Below are 19,219 nucleotides of genomic sequence, written 5' to 3'. Positions count from 1 at the left end.
CTGCTTTCCCTCTCCTGTCATAGTTTATTTTTTATTTGTACCTTTTCTTGTTTGTTTGGAACAACATCCATGAGGACACCCTAACCGTTGGCTCACCTCCCCGATCTGTGTGACATCTCTCCTTTGTTGGGATGATTTTCTCACCGTTGCATATCACGTGGTTGTGGCGTGTTTGTTTCATTTCACAAATATTTGTATTGTCCCCATCCTCTCCGTACCTTTGTCTGAGTCCTTCACAAATATTAACTTTATATTAATAAATTATTAACAATATTATTCCTCATAGTGATCTCCTAAATTAGGTATTCTTTTTTTTTCTTTTAAAGAAATTTTAGAGTTGAAAAATTTCTATCAAAAATTTTTTTTAATTTAGAAATGATGAAACCAAAGTACGGAGAGGTTGAGTAACCTGCTCTGAGTCATGCTGCTAGTAAGTGGTGTAGCCGTCCTTCAAACCCAGGCTGTGTGGTTTCATAACCTGGACTCTTAATTGCCACCCTTGTGCTAGAAATAGGATTAATTAAAATACCATTACTGTTGCCCGTTCCCCGGTACTACGGAGATACGGGAAGGAAGAAAGGAGCTCTTGGCCTCCAGATGCCCCCAGTATGGCGAGAAGGGCCTGAAAACCAGTAAATATTGTAGCACAGAAGAGTAAATGCTCTGTAGATGGGAAAGATCACGTGGGACCCCCTAGGGGAGCCAAGGTTGGCCTCACAGAAGCCGGGATCCTGGAGCTTGGGTTAGAAGGATGGATGAAGGAGAGGGAAATCCAGGCGGAGGGGTCCTCAGACTCTTGAGGAGAGAGCTCAGGGCAGGCTGGAGAGAGAGGCACGTGGCACTGGATTCCTCCGGCCACAAGACATGAAGGCACTGCCTTGCCCGCAAAGAAGCTTTGACTTTCTCCTGCTGCTGCTGGGGACCTGTGGATGCCTTTTAAGCAGATGAGAACACGGTGAGGAAGGGGTGTGTGATACTGAGCCCTTTCTTAGGGGCAGAGTAGAGCATGGATCGAAGGGAGAACAAGATTAGACACGGTCATTCGTGCTGGCAGGAAATGCTGGGCCCCAGTGGTGCCACAGTGGGCGGGAATGGAGAGAATGGATCTGAGGGTGAGGACCAGGCGTCCTTACTATGCACGGGTTCCTTCTCTGGACTTCGGAATTATGGGGTCGCCTAGGAAAGCAACAGCGTTCGTAACATCTGCACCTTCACTGATGAACTGATTGCTTATAAAATGGCCCTGGGGCACCTGGGTGGTGCCATCGGTTGAGTGTCCAACTCTTGGTTTCAGCTCAGATCATGATCTCAGGGTTATGAGATCAAGCTCACGTGGGGCTCAGTGCGGAGCCTGCTTCAGACGCTCTCTCCCTCTCTCTCTGCTCCTCCCCCACTGCGTTCTTTCACTCTTTCCAATAAATAAATCTTTAAAAATCAATCAAATGGTCCTAATGGCGAATGTGCCATAAGGTGACCCCCCAGTGCATCATGTCCTTGTATTACCCCCCCTCCCACTCCCCCATCGAGATTATGTCCCTTTATTGTAGACTGTTTGGAGCAAGAGCTTCTCCTGAAGGCTTAGAAGAGCCGCTGTGTCTGAGGGGTCCTGTGGAAAGGAAGTGGGGCAGTGCGTAGGAGCTGAGTGACCCCCAGCCACCAGCCAGCCAGAGGATAGGGCCCTCCGTCCTCTAGTCTAGCTGCAGGGAACTGAAATCTGCCAACAATGGGGAGCTTAGCTTGCAAGAGGACCCGGGGTGCAGAGTGGAACACCACCTGGGCCGCACCGTGATAGCAGCCGGTGGGACCCCGAGCAGAGGGCTCAAGCTGGCTCCAGGGAAATGGAGAAAATAAACATGGTTTTTGGTAAGCCCCGAAGTTTGTGCTAATTTGTCACGAAGCAGTAGAAAGCTGAAGCCCTCCCCGTTCGGCTTCTCCCCCCAACACCTGACATCTCTTCTGGTCCATCCTCAAGGGCCCTTGGCTCCTGTTTTCTTTCCACTGCAGCAGCACAATGCAAATCTGATGCAAATGCATTTCGAAGTGAAATTGCAAATCTTGCAGAAGATGTCAGGATTCCAGTTAGTCAATAAAAGGGTTGCTGGAGAGCTGCTCGAACCTCCCCAGACAAATGAGGACTGGGCAGGGTTGGATCCGCTCGTCACTGGCGAGAAAAACAACCAGCCTGCTGACAAGCAACTGGCTTCCAAAGAGGATGTGAATGTCTTTGAATATTAAGAAACCGCTCCGAGAACACGTCAGCCCCTGAATAATTTCTGCAGAGATTGCCCTCGTGTCATTGTGGGCGTGCAGGTCCGTGGTGAAGGACGTCATCCCGTCACGTAGTCGTGTCAGAACGAAGGGAGAAGTACGACAGTAAATCAATGCTCAAGCCTTCCTCCAGTTTAAGAATGGAGTCACCGGCTTCTGGTGAGTGGAGCTGGGATTTGAACCTCGCTTTTCCACGTCGTGGGGCGTTCCAGCGAGTGTCCTCGGTGCCCCGCCCCCGGCCCTGGGTCTGCGTAGGCCGCCCCGGGTGCCCGCAGCTCCCGAGCCTGGCTGGGGCGACACCCAGGCTGCAGCCTCGTTCCTGTGTGGCAGTGGGTCGCAGGATCCCAGCTGTTGAACAGTCAGCACCATCTCTCTATTATTTTCTATTGCTGTTGTAGTAAATCACCACAAATTTAATGACTTAGCGTACATTTGTGATCGTACAGTCTGAACTCAGATGTGGGCCTCACTGGGTTAAAATCGAGGTGTCCACGGGGTTGTGTCCTTTGCCGAGGGAGATCATTTCCTTGCCTTTTCCGGCTTCGGAAGGCTCTGCTGATACCTGTTGGCTCCGGGGCCCTTCCGCTCTGTGTGTTCAAAGTCAGCCCTGTCATGCCTCTGACGGTTCTTCCACGGACACTTCTCTGATGCTCCTCTTCTGCCTCCCTCTGCCAGCTTTAAGGACCCTGCGATTACATTGGGCTGCTAGATGACCCACAATAATTTCTCCATAGAAGAATTTTTTTTTCTTTTTTAAAGATTTATTTTAGTGCACGTGAGCTTGAGCGTGTGAACGACAGTGCATATGTGCTCGTGCGGGTGGAGGGAGGGGGAGAGGGAGAGAATTTTCAAGCAGACTCCCTGCTTAGTACAGAGCCCAATGTAGGGCTCGATCTCACGGAGATCGTAACCTGAGCTGAAACCAAGAGTCAGATGCTCAACTGACTGAGTTGAGCCACCCAGGCACCCCAGAAGGGCCCTTGATTTAATCACACCTGCCAAGAACCTTGGCTGGTAAAGCAACCTGTTCATGTGTTCTGGAGATGGAGACGTGGATGTCCTTGTGCGGGTGGGAGCATTATCCTGTCCTAGGGTCCATTTGGTGACACTACTTGGCAGCTTGTGTTCATTTTATGCTAACCTGATTCCACCCTACCTTCCAGAACCTGTTGCTTTCACAGGTTACTCTCGTCTTTTGGTCAATGACTTGGTGACTTGAAGAACTATATTGTTTTGATGGGGTTGATCTGAACAGCCACGTAGTTGAGGGGCTGGACTCCTTCCTCAGGCTGGGCTTTGAGGTATGGTAACCTGCCGTGCACACTGGGACAGCATGTCCCAACGGCAGGGACTTCTGCCTCTGATTCTCCATACGTCTGAGCCGTCTGCAAATGGTCTCCCAGAGCTGCTAGGATCCCTAAGAAGGGGATTGTGATGTAATTTCTAGTAACAGTGTTGCCCATGGTGTAAAAGTCAAAATAATAACGAGGAATGTCATGGGATTTGTGATGAAGGACACTTCTGCACACAGAGTCTAGAAAGAATGCACACACACTACCTCCTTCTCTAGAATCAGATTTCGATTCTGAACCTTTGGCTGACATGTCCTGTCTCTTCCAGGAGACAGTGAGGCTCTGAAGTTGTTCCCAAGATTCACCAGGAGTACATCATGAGAGGGGCTGAGCTTGATGATAAGCTCTGCCTGGGACCAGAAAAGCCAGTTCTTTCCTTCTTTCAGAGTTGCTTTTCTTTGTGTGTGTGTGTGTTGTGTGTGCGCATGCGCGCACAATACACACACATATATATGTATAATTTGCAAATGTTAAAATAACACTTATAATTATGGCATCAAGATAGGGCAGTCCTGGTGTGATGTGTCTATATCTGGCACCATTTGTTCAAGACCTCAGGAAACACACAGTGAGACGGCATTTTGGCTGGCACCATGTTATAACACGTGTCTCTGGGCAGAAATCTTAATGTTACTGTGCTTGCCTCTGAGATGTTGTGATTGTCTCCCACAGATGAGTGTTTAAACCCTGTGAGATGTTTCCATGGTGCAGTGAATTATTTTAAAATAATAACCCCTGTTCTCTTTGATATGAAGCCTGTTTCACATTTATTGTATCAAAGTGTTCTAAAGGATGCGGGGGGGGGGGGGGGGAGAAAAAGAATGCAGAACTTGCCAGCGATCCCACTGGCCAGAAATAGCCACTGTAAAGCTTTTTAGTGTATATCTCATAGGATGTAATTTTAACAAAAAAAGAATATTTTTAACTAAAAGATCTTGTCCTGTAGAAGGTTTTGCAGCCGTTTTTTTTTTTTTTTCAGTTAATATTTTATAAGATTGCTTCATGGCGTTAGTCCTTGAAAGCATTGCTTTTAATGGCAAGTATATTTACGTTCTCGTAAATGGATATAGCATAATTATTTAACCAGGACCATGCTGTTTGATATTTAGCTTGTTTCTAGTTTCTCGTAGCTCTCTGTCAATATCCTTGTAGTTCTATCATTGAATCCATTCAGAATTATTCCTTTAGACTAAATTACTAAATGGAATTGTTGCATTCAAGGGTATGTAGAATCTTAAGGCTTTTGATATGTACGTTGCCACATCATCCCCCTCCCCCCCCATCATATCCTTTGGGTGTAAGAGTGTGCTCGGTTCGCCGTCATCCTGTCCAGCATGCCGCGGTGTGTTACAGATCTGTGAAGCTAGTTGAAGAGAGGACATGGAGTAGTTCATGGAAACAAAGGTCCCTGATGGTGAGCTGGAATCTGATTCAGAGTGGCCTTGCTGTGGCAGCAGGTGTCCAGAGCCCACGACCACTTGTCTGCTGCCCTGATTGAGAACTTCTCCGTGTCTGAGATGCCACATGGTGCGCTGGATGGAAAACAATCTGTGTGTGCCCCTGTCTGATTCAGCTATATTCACACAGCCGTGTAGAGAACAGAGCTAAGAGAGCATTTGGAGGAGTCTCCAGGGCCTCAGAAATACGGTGCTATACCCTCCTGTTGTCTTCATCTCTAGCTTGCCATTCTCAATGTGAGGAGGCATCTTGTAGCAGGGGGATCTCTTAGCAGCCCAAAGTCAACCAATCTGATTGCCCATTGTTGGCTTTCTTATCTGGCCGGTGGAGAAAGGAGCTGGACTCTTGAAAATTGGGACTGATTCTAATTCTTTAAAAAAAAAAATTAACTATTCATGAGAGACACAGAGGCAGAGACACAGAGGGAGAAGCAGGCTCCTGAGAGGAGCCCAATGTGGGACTCAATCCCAGGACCCCAGATCATGACCTGAGCCAAAGGTAGACTCTCAACCGCTGAGCCACCCCGGTGTCCCCTGATTCTCACTCCTGTTTAGGATCTCAACAGGAACAGCCCCTGGGCAAATGGCACCCTGGAGTTTTCAGATAAAAGATGCTATTTTGCATAAGCAAATGATGCCCTTTGCAACCATTTTTGCAAATTATCTGTGGCCTGTTGGGAAGCTTGCTCAGTATTCTGTTCCACAGACTTGTGCTCTGTGAGAATTCTTCCTTGATTTCTATTGCTGGAGTTGGGCCCATCATGCAGTCTCTTTATAGGCCGTTTTCATGATGCTTGATTAATGCTCTACTGTTAATGTCCCTTCTAAGACCTGGACCACTGGCTTTATTGAAATGGGCTTTTTCGCGTGCGGGCCCACCGCTCTTGGGTGTCACGTGGCCTGAGACCCAAGTCTGGCAAACACTGAGAATAGCTGGAGTGTTTCAGCTTTGGCGCAGAGCGCGAGCTGGCTGGCCACTGTTGAATCTTTGGGAGAAGTGACAGGCAGGCTGGAGGTAGACCGCATTGTAGTAGGATCATTATGTCACCCCTGAAGTGCAGGAACTTTTGTTAACAATACCAGGGAGATAAGGGTTTTTGTTTTTTCTTCAAAATTGAAACCATTGGCCAATACTAAGATTATTTCAGCATGTTCCACAAATATATCAAGTTTGGATTTGTGTCGTAGTCTGTGTGTTGTGGTATTTATATCCTGTCATTTCGCCTTACAATAGAAGGTCTGAGAGTGATCCTTCATACATCAGACGTGTATTGGGTATTAATAGCCACCCCAAATTATCACTTGAAGCTGCCGTTGTAAAAAGCAAAAATATCTAGGCAGGCATTATTCATAACATGGGAAAAGTTTAAGGTGCTTATTTAGTTCTGCTAACAAGTTATTACGGAAAAGCTGGCATATTTTTGTCAGTGGTCTGCTAATTCTTAGGCAGCTAGTTTTCTATAATTTAGATGCCAAAGAACACACCTTTGCACACAGAGCCAGACTCCTCATACTTAAAACACCGGGCACAAGCCATTTCTTTAACAAATACTCATTCATCAACGAGTGTTCGAGTGGCTTTATCTGCTAGCATTCTAGGTCCTGGGAAGCAGACGGAGGAGGTCTCTAGCCTTCATGGAACTTACGGTGGGGACGACTGGTTACAGTACAAATACATCACGAACAAGGTGACGTCAGGTAGCAGTTCAGTCCTGTGAGGAAAATTCAGTGATGTGACCAAGGGGAAGGCGGGGTGGGCTGTTTTGGGGCCGCCTGTGAAGACCTTTGGAGGAAGCCTGGGTGTTGACCATGAGCCAGCCTTGCCTGACCTTTGTTGGCCTTGCCGAGCGTCGTTCATGGCTGAGGGATCAGCGCATACAAGACTGGGGGCAGGCGTGAGCTTGACCTCTTCCAGCAACAGAAGAAAAATTCTCGTGGAGCGTGAGGCTGAAGAGACGGCCAAGCCCAGCTCATGCAGGAACGTCCAGGCCACGGCCAGGGAGGAGTTTCCTACCATTTTATAACCCAGGGCTGCATGTTGGCACCAGATGAGATTGTGTGGAGCTTTGCTTTCTGTGGCCGTTACGAAAATAATGTGACTTTTGTAGTGACTGCCCTACTTTCTGCCCTTCCCTGGCCAGGTGCGCACAGAATGGGGTTCATCCCTTTCCTGTGGTTGCAGCCCTGCAGATACTTGGCTCCCCCGATCTCCAGGCTGAATTCAAGCTCTCGTTTTACAAGCCAGCCTTCCCTGCTTGGATGGACTCGGCAACCCCAGGGTTTCTCTCCTCCCTGAACATACTTCAGGCATTGGTAAAATTCTGGTGGTTGTGCGCACGGCAGTGGAAGAGGAGGGGTGTGCTGCTAGGCCAGGCCTAGTCCGGGTTTTGGAAAATAGCATCTGTTTCCAGAAGCCAGGGAGTCTCTGTTGTGTTGCTTTCCTGGAGTCCTGAACGAGGAGGAGCCCTGATGGAGGTGGCCCCCACCAGCACTGCCTACCACCTCACAGCTGAGCTTGGCCACGTCAGCCTTGTTTAATAAAGCAGCTCTGCTCTTGGCCTCAGTTGGATTATCCTTTAGCATTTCAGCGTGGGCACACACCACTGTGACAGTGTTCACACAACAGCACGCGGGTTGGAAAGGACCCCTGAGCCTCCCGTGGGCAGTGTTGTCGCGACTCTGGACGCTCTTCCCCTGGGAGACTTTCCTGCTAGAAAGTGCCTCCTGCACAATGTCCTGCAGTGCAGAGTTCTGCTGCCAGGACAGCCACTCCGCTTCTGTTTCCACACACCCCGCCTCGGTCGCCACGGGGTCCTGCCCCAGCTGCTGCAGGCTCTGGCTCGGAGGGACCGTGGGAGGAGAGGACTGGGCCTCTCAGGACTCTTGGTGTGTATACTTTGATTTACTGAGTTGCTTAAGGATCTGTGTTTGGGCTGGCAGAGGAAGATAAGAGATTCCAGAAATTCTTGCTCTCTCCCGGGTTGCTGGCTAAATTCCCTTTTCCTCCTCGGTGACAGAGGCCTGGGGCCAGAGGGGAGGTGAGCTCACACTGATCCTGTAATTGACCTCTTGGTGTTGGTCACTGACTCTTGACCCTTCTGATCAAGATGATTTATTGGCCCGTTAATTTTAATAATTATTATTGTTACAATGACACCATTCATTTGGCTGAGGCCTTCCTCTGTCGATTGAGAATTGGATCACGTGGGGGCAACGTGCTCGTCTAGATCCTGGCATGTGGTTGGTGCTCACCTAAGGGGTTCACTTCTACTCAGCTAGAAGGTGATGGTCCTTTTGCAGGAGAGTGAATTGTTTGGGGTTCTCAGGCCAGTGACCATATCTTTGGTTTCCCAGCTCTGTGTCCTGAATTACTCGAATGGTCTAGGCCGGTGAGTCCTGTAGTGTGGTCCCCAGACCGGCAGCATCAGGCTCACTTGGGAATGCCAGAGAAATGCAGAGTCTCAGGCCCGACCTAAGAACCCCTGAACCAGAAATTCTGAGGTTAAGGCCAAGAATGTGTGCTTTAACAAACCCTCTGGGTGATTCTGAAGCAGCTCGAGTTTGAGAGCAGCTGGTCCCAGCCATCGACCTGGCGTTCTCAGGGATACTTCAGGCTGTGTCTCAGGCTCCAGTGTGAGACGTGCAGTTCCCAAGGTGGTCCTGTCGAACTGGGAAGGGTCTCAGGGGTGGTTTGTGGTTTGCTTTTGGCGATTGGCCCTTTGGAAGCAGACCTTGTGAGGATAGCACAGGACGTGGTCGGGCAGGCTTGGAATCGGAGTGAAAGCATGAGCAAGAGGGCTATTATGATTTGTTAATTCAAAAATACAAGTAACGCTTGTGTTAGAGAATCAGGCCAAGAGGCCTGATGGCTGCCTTCACCCCCCAGAAAGGATGTCCCCTGTCAGGTGGCTTTGGCAGCGAGTCTTGGGCCAAAGGCTTCTCTGGTCTGTGCCTCTACGGGCTAAATCCATATTTGCTTCTAAGACTCTGCATCTCTCTGCTTCCACGGATGGCCAGTCCCTTTCTGATTTGGGTATGAGTCAGTACAGATACAGATTCTAAAATAACCTAACCTGGTTATAGTCAGGTTTACCAGTCTGTGGACCTTGCTCTGTTTTCCTTAGTAGGTGATTTTGCAGCTTTCTGTGTGAATCTGAAAGGTGTTTGAATTTTAAGTTAATGCTCCGCCAGAGACCTCACATGCTTGGGCCCATGTTTTTATGCAACAGAAGGTGCCCCCACTTCCTTTACAGACAGACGGACCACGGGAGAGACTTTGAGCAGGTGTCTAGCCCAGGCTCCTCACTGCAGCCAGACCTTCTGACCCCCGGTGAATAATTAGGATGTGCCCGTGTGAGGAACCCACAGCCTCTGCTGAGAAATCCCTGTGTGAGAGAGCAGCCCGCCTTTGGAGAGCACTCGGGATGTTGAAGGGAAGTTTTGGCAGTTACGGGCTTTTCTTAACTATTACTGAAAAGGTGACTCTCGGGCTGTCGGGAAGTTCCCAGATGCCTAAAGCAGCAATGCTCTTGTGGCCGCAGAGTGGCTGAGGTTGGGAGCCTGGACTGTCCTGTAGGAAGAGGCAGCTCTAGATCCCTTCTTTTATTTTATTTTTTAAAAAGTATTTTATTCATTTATTTGAGAGAGAGAGACAAAGAGCACACGAGCTGGCGGGGTGGGAGAGGGGGAGAAGGGGAGAGGGAGAAGCAGACTCTCTGATAAGCAGGGAGCTTATCCACGGGGTTCAATCCCAGGACCCCGAGATCATGACCCAAGCCGAAGGCAGACACTTCACCAACTGAGCCACCCGCCCCAGGCGCCCCAGACCCCCTGTTTGAATTCTGCTCAGCCACAGGCCATCCCTTTTGGGATCTCTAAAGGCTGACCTCAGGGTTGTCCCAGCCTGAAGTGGGGGTACACTGGGGTGAAGGGAGAGGAGATTTTGGGCCATTCTGGACTAGAGTTTGTCCCAGTGGCCTGGCTTATAGGGAGGAACCCGAGGCACTCAGGGCTGTTGGGAATGCTGGGGGCCGAAAAGCCTCCAGGAGAGAGAAAGCAGGAAAGGCCCCAGGGCTTGGGAAGGGAAACCAAATCAGCCATCAGACCTGAGCAGAGGAAGGAGCCCTCGTTCAAGAACTTGTGTTGATGGAGGATTACGTGTGCTTCCTTTTTCTCTTTGCCATTTACTACGTCTTTGTCTAGTTTGCTGAATAGCAGCCAGAAGGCTCTAAATTTCCTTGGCTGCCGTTGGAATTTAGCTGGGTTGTCTGTTCCCTTCCCCGGCCACTCCCTGAAGACTCTCCCCTGGTTTCGGAGGCGGCCAGGGAAAGGGGGCGCTTCTCAGAAATCAGGCCAGAGCTTGTTTTTTTTTTTTTTTCTTCCTATTTGTTCCAGACTCTTTTCCCAAAGCCCGGAACCCTTTTTCCTCCCTGGTGTGCCCACCCCCCACCAGTTGTTGGATGCTGCTGCTCTGTTTTCCATTTCTCCATGGATGTTTCTTTCCTATCTTTTCTAATTAAGAGGTTACCTTTCCATCTGAGCCATTGGCAAGTATTTGCCAGAAGATCTAAGGCAAAGCTGCCAACTCGCTGGAGCGTGACACGGCTGCCAGGGCTGCCCGTCTCCCCGGCTCCCCGGAGATGCGACGCTGTCACTGCAACAAGTGTCAGATAGACACACGCTGCGTGCAGAGCTCCCCATGCGTGGCCATAAATAAATATCCCAGATGGATCTGCCCTAGTTCCGATCTCTTGACTACTCCCCTCTTAAAAAAAAAACCAAAAACCAAAAAACAAACAAAAAAAACACAACACAACAACAACAACAAACAACAAAATATGATTTCCCAACTTTATAGTCACTACCTCCCTGGGCTCCTCTATATTCCCTCTTCCTTTCTCCAACAAAATAAAGGACCAGAGCACCCTTCACTCCTTTAGCATAGAGCAGATAGTACAGTCCCGTGGCCGTAACCAGTGGGTGAGCGAGCTCTGCGCAGCCTCGTGGGTCACGGAGAGCCTGGTTGGTCCATCGAGGCAGCTGGTAGGCTCTGGGTTGGTTTGGGAGCCCATCGCTGGCTGAGGAGAGCCCTCTCCATATTGAACTAATCTTCAGGGCTGGCTGTGCCCATGTTTTGAGACCTTTTCTCAAAGGGCACTGTGGTTTCTGCTTTCCTGTTGGAAGTTCTGTGTCTGTGGAACAGCTCCCCACAACCTTCAAGATTTGTACTCTGTTCCAAAGGGGCTCTTGGAAATGGAAATGACTTTTTTTTTTTTCCTTTCTGAAAATGATCTCACAGATGATCAAAAGGAGCACAGAAAAACCGTAGTGTGGGGTTGGCAAAGTTGCCAGTGTTCTCTACCTTTGGTCTGGGCTCGTGGGTCTGAGACAGTGTCTCGCCAACAGACCTTGGCTGTCCTTGGGGATTGGGGCTGGAGAGAGACAGAAGGGGAGGTAGGAGGGGGATATTAATGCTGCGAGGAAGTCTAACTTCTGTTTTATCCTAGGAGAGGCATGAGGAATTGGGTCGAGATACTCAGTCTTGACAAAGCTTGTGAAACTAGAGTCTGCTGTTGGGCATCCTCTTGGAGGGTTTGGCCAGCGGCTAGCTTGGGTGCATTGCCCGGCTGGTGCTAGGAAGCCTGGCTGCGTTGGAATTGCACCTGCCCGCCTAGTAGCAGAGGAAATGCCAGAGAGGACATTCTCTGAACACTGGGCTGCCACTTAGTAGCTCTGTGATCTTTGTAAAATGTGTTTCCTTTTTGGATGAAATGGGGGTGGGGGCAGTGACTGGAGGGCTCTCTGGGGATTATGTGAATGCTTAATCTAGGGCCTGGCATGCAGTAGTGCTCAGTAAATGGGAGCTGCCATTAAGAATAACAGGATGGGGGCACCCGGCTAGCTCGGTTGGAGGAGCATTTGACTCCTGATCGCGAGGTCGTGCCCCACATTGAAGGTAGAGTTTACTTAAAAACCAAAAACAAAAACCAGTATTAATGATAGTAAAAAGGGGGCACCTGGGTGGCTCAGTTGGTTAAGACTCAGGTCATGATCCTGGGTCCTGGGATAGAGCCCCACATCGGACTCCCTGCTCAGCGGGGAGTCTGCTTCTCCCTCTCCCTCTGCTCATGCTCTTATTCTCTCTCTCTCTCTCTCTCAAACAAATAAAATCTTTTAAAAATAATAAAAGGAATAGCAGTATTGATTGATTGATTCCAACATTTCTGTTTTTCTTAACAGCATGAAGTTGGCACCCCCTCTTTACGGTCCTTTATGCTCACTCACAGTGTGTATCACCCTGTCCGTTAATTGCCAACGTGTTTACTGTCTCTGCGAGGGTGTCCTGAGGTCCTAGAAAGCCCTGACCTGTTTAAATTGCATCCCAGCACCCAGCACAGCGCCTGGCACTTAGGTCGGGCTCAGCATCTAGGCACTGAATAAATAAACGAACAAACTCTGCTAATTGAGAACAAATGTTACAAAGAAAAGTCAGACTTCTCTTCCTTCCACTCCAGGTGAGCATCCTGTCCTCCATGCAGGCTGGGTATACCTGTTTGGACTGTCTTCCCAGTTACCATGGTATTTGTCCTACCCTTTCCTTTCTTTGTGCCCTCCGTCTTGTTTTACAATGCCACTCATCCTTTCTGTTACCATCTGGCATCCCTGTCTCCCCTCCGGTGTCCTCCCCAGCTACTCCTGGCCATAGGAATTCGGTTCTCAGGCCCTTATTCTTGGGTCAAATTTTTGTGGAATAGCTTGAGCCTTCCAACTAGATTGCCAGCATCTTGAGAGCAGCCCTGTGCCATATATCATATGCCTTCCTCTAGGTCATGGATCAAGGCCAGGTACGTAATTGGTTTTAAAGAAAAAGTAAGCAATCGTCAGAATAACTGTTGGCTAAAGGGGTAAATGAGACCAGAATGTCTTTGCTGATGGAACACAGGCTTTAGGGTCAATCATGTGCCCGGGGGGTGGGGGGGCAGGTGTTGGTGCTTAAATGTTTTGTTTAGATTTGGGTTTTCTATATGTTGTCTGCCCAGTTCTGGTGTCTCAGGGTGAGCTCTTCTCTTGGCTGGCGGGGCCTCGGGCGAGTCCCCTGAGAGGTCCACAGGGGTACTTAGGCCAGCTGGAGTGAAATGAGGTCTGGCTCTCAGGTGGCCGTGTCCTGTCCAAGGAATCCTGGCACAGCAGTGCTGAGAGCGCCTTAGTCATTGCTGAGGCTCAGCGTCCCATTGTCATCCTCAGTGCTGACTCTTCCCTTTCTTTTCCTCCTGAGAGTTTTTACACAGAGTTGCAGAGTTCACATTTCTTCTTCTTCTTTTTTTTTAATTGTTTTAAGGATTTTTATTTATTTATTTGCAAAAGAGAAAGCACCAGGGGGGTGTGGGGCAGAGAGGGAAGCAGACTCCCCCGCGGAGCAGGGAGCCCTCCACGGGGCTCGATCCCAGGACCCCGAGATCATGACCTGAGCCAAAGGCAGATGCTTGATCGACTGAACCACCCAGACGCCCCAAGTTGACATTTCTTTAATGTGGTAAAGGAAAATGTGGTAAAATGAAAATCCACTGGCTCTTGGGGAGGGAGACCGCATATTTGATGGCGGTAAAGGAAAGGAGTGTGGCTCAGGGTAACGTGGGGGTTCATTTCTTCATCAGGTTGGCTGATTCCGAGCTGTTTCTGTATTAATCTTGATTGATACAGAATGACTGATGGATGCGTCCCATGTATTTTTTTTTTAAAGATTTTATTTAGTTAATCATGAGAGACACACAGAGAGAGGCAGAGACACAGGCAGAGGGAGAAGCAGGCTCCACTCAGGGAGCCCGACGTGGGACTCGATCCTGGGTCTCCAGGATCACGCTCTGGGCAGAAGGCAGGTGCCAAACTGCTGAGCTGCCCCGTTCAACATATTTTTGAGGCCAGAAGGACAGCGAAGCCCTCTGCATGCTGCTGGGATCTCAGGGGTGCAGGGTGGAGCTGCCGGAGCCGCTGTGCCGGAGCCGCTGTGCGGGAGCCGCTGTGCGGGTGCCGCTGTGCGGGTGTCGGGGAGGAGGAGCCCACGGGGGACGCAGGCTCCTGGCACGGGCGGCCTGGCCTGGGACTGCTGTGAAGCGGGGGCTGGAGGGCTCCGCGGGGAAGCCGCTGGAAGGAGGTGCTGGGGAGCATCCCACGACCCCGCAGGCTGTGCGCGACGCCGCTCATAGAAATCAAACAGAATAAATAGTGGCCCACCACAATCAACCTGACTCCTGCAGGGAGGCTGTTGGGAGGAGCGGACTGGGGCTGCCAGATGGTCAGTCAAGGCTGGGGGAGCGCGTGAGTCCGGGCAAGTGGGCTGTGTCCCCCTCGCGTTGCCGGCTGCACCTGTGGACAGATTGCGGAGACGGGCAAGGTGGTTTAGGGGCAGTTTTCATTTTATTTCCCCCGCTCCTTTGTGAGTGGGGCCACGTGCTACGTGGGCGTTTATTGGCAAGTGCAATAAAAGACACGTTTTTGAGGGCAGAGTCCATTTCTTTGAGTAATAATTAACTGCTATCGACAGTGTCTTGGGTGCCGTAAATACTCAAGAAATGCTCAGTGTCTCTCTGGTGAGCGTTCTCAGGCCAGTGCGAAGGCCACATGCGGTGGGCCCTAAAGGCTGGTGTTTTGCCCCCATGTGGGGCAGAAACCAAGGACAGAGAGCCTGCTGGGGGTGGGTTTAAGTGCAGGACACTGGGGGCCTCCCTTGGATTTGCTCAGGTGGGTGGGGGGCAGCCGGGGGGTTGGGTGGCCTGGGGAGGGGGCCGCAGGGTGGGGGCCCTCCGCAGCCTGGATGTCCTGGCTGCTGGCTTTTCGCCCACCCGTCCGGGGGTCTGAGTGTTGGTGAAATGGAACAGGTGGATGGAGCCTGGTGTGGCCCCAAGGTGAGCGTGAGAGCTAAGTGACCTGCTTTTCAGTTGGAAGCCCGGGGGATGGAGCCTGTGGTGCAGACTTGACTCAGCAAAACAATTTAGGGTCTCTCACCCACGCCCTTTTTAGGCTTGCTCTGGGTCCCTCGGGGAGTCTGGGTCTGCTGGGTGGCCTTCCCTGGGCTCTCCCCACCACCAGGCACCGGGCTATCTCTCTGTTCTCCCCGGGTGGGGAAGCAGAGAGGCCTGGCCTGGGGGTGCCTGAGAGCACTTAGCCCTCCTGGCCCCTGCCCCGCCTGGGGTCACACTGCCCTGAGGCTCACTTGTGTCCCCAGGGCTGCTCTTAGGGGCTGGGATGGAGAGAGCCTCACGGGGCATGCAGTATGGCCTAAGGGGTCGCTGGCTTTACCTGCTGCCCCCCCAACTGCACCCCCACCCCCCCAGGCTCTGATCTGGAAGGCTTTCCAAGAAGATGCAGGAGGAGGGAGGATGAGCCAAGGGGTGGAGGAGAGAGTGGGCTGTCCTGATACTCGTTGAGGGGCTGGGGCAGAGACAGAATGACATTTTAATTACAGACTGGGGTGTCAGGCCTGTAATCTTCCCTGATGGTCCCTCCGTATTGTCCTGTCTTCGGCGTCATCTGCGCGTGAATCCGAGGCTCCGGGGCTTGAAGTCTCTGATCTCTGTAATATCCTGTCAGTCTGGCCTTTGTGAGCTTGCCCTTGCGCAGGGAGGGCAGGAGCTGGCTGTTTCCAGATCTGCTGTTGAGAGACTTGAGGCGAACGTCAACCCAGAGAGGAACCTGAGGACGATGCCGGGGTTTCTGGGTGGTTCTTGCTGCCCTGACTGAGGTCACGGACCTCGGGAGGACCTGGGCAGGGTTCCTGTCTCTCCCTGAGGCTTCCTGGTGCCCCACGGCACGGGCCTGGTTGGGGTCTGTGCCAACCTGCAGGTGGCCCTACTGCCTCGACTCACATTTAATTGACTCATTCTTGTGCTGATCTATCGACCTGATATGTTTTGGGAGCTTTCCCTGTGCTGGCCCTGGAGGTAAAAAGGGCCACCCGGACGCTCTCGGTGCCCATCCTGAGCCAGTCCGGACAGAGTCCTCGGCCTGGCATCCACTTAGACATGGCCCCCGAGACCGGGGAGGGGAGGAGGCTTACTCAGTGTTGGGGGATGGGTCTCAGCTCCCCAGGCGGGCAGCAAGCAGTGGGAGGGGGGCTCGATGCATGCTGTCCTGCGAGCAGTAGCCGCCCAGCAGATACGGGTGGCCCTATCAAATACAGCAAAGACACTCCTTACGACTTCTCCATGCCAGAGAGGTTCAAGTCCCCCGCCTCACAGGGGGTCAGCCTGGGGATGAGCCTCTTTCCCCACATCTCACCACCGAGGCAGCTCTAGGTCGCACTGCACCATCAGATCTCCTAGAGTCTGCTTCTAGAATTACGTGGAGCCTAAGGTAGGAGGAGACAGGATGGAGAGGTCACTGTCGGGAGGGAGTCCTGCAAAGGTGTCCCTTTAAGAGTGGGAGAAGGGAACAGCATCACCTACGGGTTTTCTGCTACGCTGTGTGTGCTGTTGGCTTCCTCAGACTGCATTCGTTTAATTTAACCTTTTAAACCTTTGGTAAGGATCAGGGCCCCCCGGGCGGCTCCGTGGGTTGAGTCTCCGTGGGTTGAGTCCGACTCTCGATTTCAGCTCCGGTCATGAGATTGAGCCCCACGTTGGGCTCTGTGCTCAGCGTGGAGTCTGCTTGGGATTCTCTCCCTCCTCCCCACCCCCCCCCCTCTCTTTCAAAAGAAAAATCCTAAACTTTTGTGAGAATCGATAGTTGGTGCCATCCCCATTTTGCCGAGGATATGCAGAAAATAACTGGCAGAGGTGCCTGTGGCCTGTGGCCCTGTGTCACATCTGCTATTTTTCCCAGCCCTTCCGACGAGGGTGCAGGTGCACAGGTGGTGAAATCAGGAGCTTCGAGTGATTTTCCTTCCCCAGAAGAGGGCTGCCTGGGCTGTGTATACGGACAGGCCCCAGGGTGGGTGCTGATAGACGACTGACCTTAAAAGCCGGCCCTTGGGTGCTGCTGCGCTGGGGATTCGATCGAACACACTGGTTTTAAGGTTTCAGTGATTCTGGGTTTGAGGACAGCTGTGGAGGACTGGCCTCGATGTTGGAGGTCCCCACTCGGAATTAAGCACCGTGAAGCCCGCATGCAGATGCACATGAAGCAGGATACAAATTACGTCCCCGGTCCCAGATCTGGGAGTGCCGTTGGCTCGGTGGGAGGAGGCAGGGGCTGAGCTGCTGGTGGAAGCCACGGGCCTGGAGAGGGAAGCACGGGTCTGGGCGTCGTTTGCCACGGAGTGATGGTGGGAAGCCCATAGCTCTTGCTCAGCTTCCGTCCTCCCATCGCCGAGTGGCCGTCTCCCCCCGGGGAGGACGTGCTGGCCGCCCCGGCAGGTCAAAGCCTGCTGTGAGTGCGTGGCAGGTGCAGGTAGATGTTGGGTGGTTTTCACCCTTGTGGCCTTGGATTCATTCCATCAGGCCCAGAATTTGGGTTTTTAAACCTGCCCCTGACCTGCACTCAGGACCTATCTGATGACACGGGAAGAATCCTGAAACCTCCTGTTTCACCGGAAAGGCTGTGCGTGTTCTGAGGTGGGGAGCAGCACTTTCTGACTCCCTGGGGGTGTAGGCCACGCACCCTTTGGGGAACCATGAAAACTGGCTGAACGGAAATCAGACCCAAGGGCCCCTCAATGTTGTGAGACCCTGTGGCCTGGCCTTGGAGGCAGGGGCTTACCTCCAGAGAGCTTTGAGGCTCAGGCCTTTTGCTGCATCTCCCCCGGCACCGTTCCCCTGGGCTTTAGAAAGTTCTGGACTTGGTTCAGAGTGAAGTTCAGCATGACCTCACCCCTGAGGAATTCTTTATGTGTGTGGTGGGGGGTGCGGTGGAACCAGGAGGTCTCAGAAGACAGAGAGGAAGCATATGTTTTTGTGAATTCCGTCTCTGTGTCTGGCCCCGGAGCTGCTCTCTTCACTCCTGAGCTGGAAGGAAATGGGAATGTAGGCTGCATTAATAGAGGTGCTGTGCCTATAAGAAGGGAGGTGAGAACCCCATCCTCTCAGTGGAAGTTATTAGAGCATACCTGGAGCATTGTGATGAATTTGGAGCACCTTTTTGAAGAGCCCTGGGTGCACTGGAATGTGTGCAGAGCAGAGGTAGAGAAGCCAGCCTCGTCTGTGGGGATGGCTGGGAAAATGGATTTGACCCTGGACCGGGCAAAATGCCTGTTGTGGAGGGGTCTTAAATATCTCAATGGTTGTCCTGGTGATCCGTGTGGAAGGATCCCACAGGTTCTTACATGGGAATCACAGAATTCTTGGAGGCTTTAAGGAAAGCGGTTTTATTTAATAGGAGGAAGAATGACTTTTATTTGGGCTAGGCGGGTAGTTTTATTGCTTTTCCCTTGATTGGCAAAGTGTTATATTTGTGGTAAAGCATTTGAAGAGGAAGGAATAAAAACAAAACAAAACAAGCATGAAATTACTGTGATAACCCCTATTTGGAAGCGGCTCCTGCTAGCACTTGGCCCACTATCTTCTATTTTTGTGTATTTTACTTTTCTTTACAAAGTTAAGATCATAGTGCATAAAAAAAAATCTCTAATCTTCATTTTTAAGGGAAAACATTTAACCTTATATTTAATAATTTGTGGTCAACATGCTCTTTTCATGGTTTCATACTACGCTATCCTTAAGGATAAAACACAATTTTACCTAACACTTCATCCCCCGTGGGCCATTCAGTGTATTTCCTGGTTTGTGTTTTTACAACAAACCTCATTATGTATAAATCTCTGCGTGTGTCTTGGATTATTGCTTGAGGGTTAAGTTCCTCCAAGTGAATTTGCCGGGTCAAAGTGAAGGAACAATTTTGAACTTCTTTTTTTAAAATATTTTATTTCTTTATTTGACAGAACACAAGCAGGCAGAGCACGGGAGGGAGAAGCAGGCTCCCCGCTGAGCAGAGAGCCCATGTGGGGACCCTGGGATCATGACCTGAGTCAAAGGCAGACGCTGACCCGACTGAGCCACCCAGGCGCCCCCAGTTTGGAACTCTCGATACCTACTGCTGTGTGGTTTTACAGGAGTGTTAACTCCGGTTTATGCTCGGTATCCATTTAAGGTGCCCTTTCCCCAAATGCTCAGAAAACCATAATCTCAACTGCCTTGAATAAGGAAGCACTGC

General features: G+C 51.0%; 1 protein-coding gene across 5 annotated transcripts in view; it reads left to right on the top strand.

Annotated features, from left to right (window-relative positions):
* LOC112914300 (carboxyl-terminal PDZ ligand of neuronal nitric oxide synthase protein-like) overlaps positions 1-19,219 on the top strand; it is a 279,569-nt gene that overhangs the window by 101,119 nt on the left and 159,231 nt on the right. Inside the window, exon 1 of one of the 5 annotated variants that reach the window (XM_072759618.1) lies at positions 2,352-2,427. The exons of the other annotated variants lie outside the window; for them this stretch is intronic. The gene's annotated coding sequence lies outside the window, so the exon portion shown is untranslated. Of the gene's footprint in view, positions 1-2,351; positions 2,428-19,219 lie in introns of those variants that run through there. 5 annotated transcript variants of the gene reach the window in all.

The sequence above is a fragment of the Vulpes vulpes genome, chromosome 5, assembly GCF_048418805.1.
Source record: "Vulpes vulpes isolate BD-2025 chromosome 5, VulVul3, whole genome shotgun sequence".
NCBI classification, from domain to species: Eukaryota; Metazoa; Chordata; class Mammalia; order Carnivora; family Canidae; genus Vulpes; species Vulpes vulpes.
This window is presented reverse-complemented; position numbering and strand designations above follow the sequence as displayed.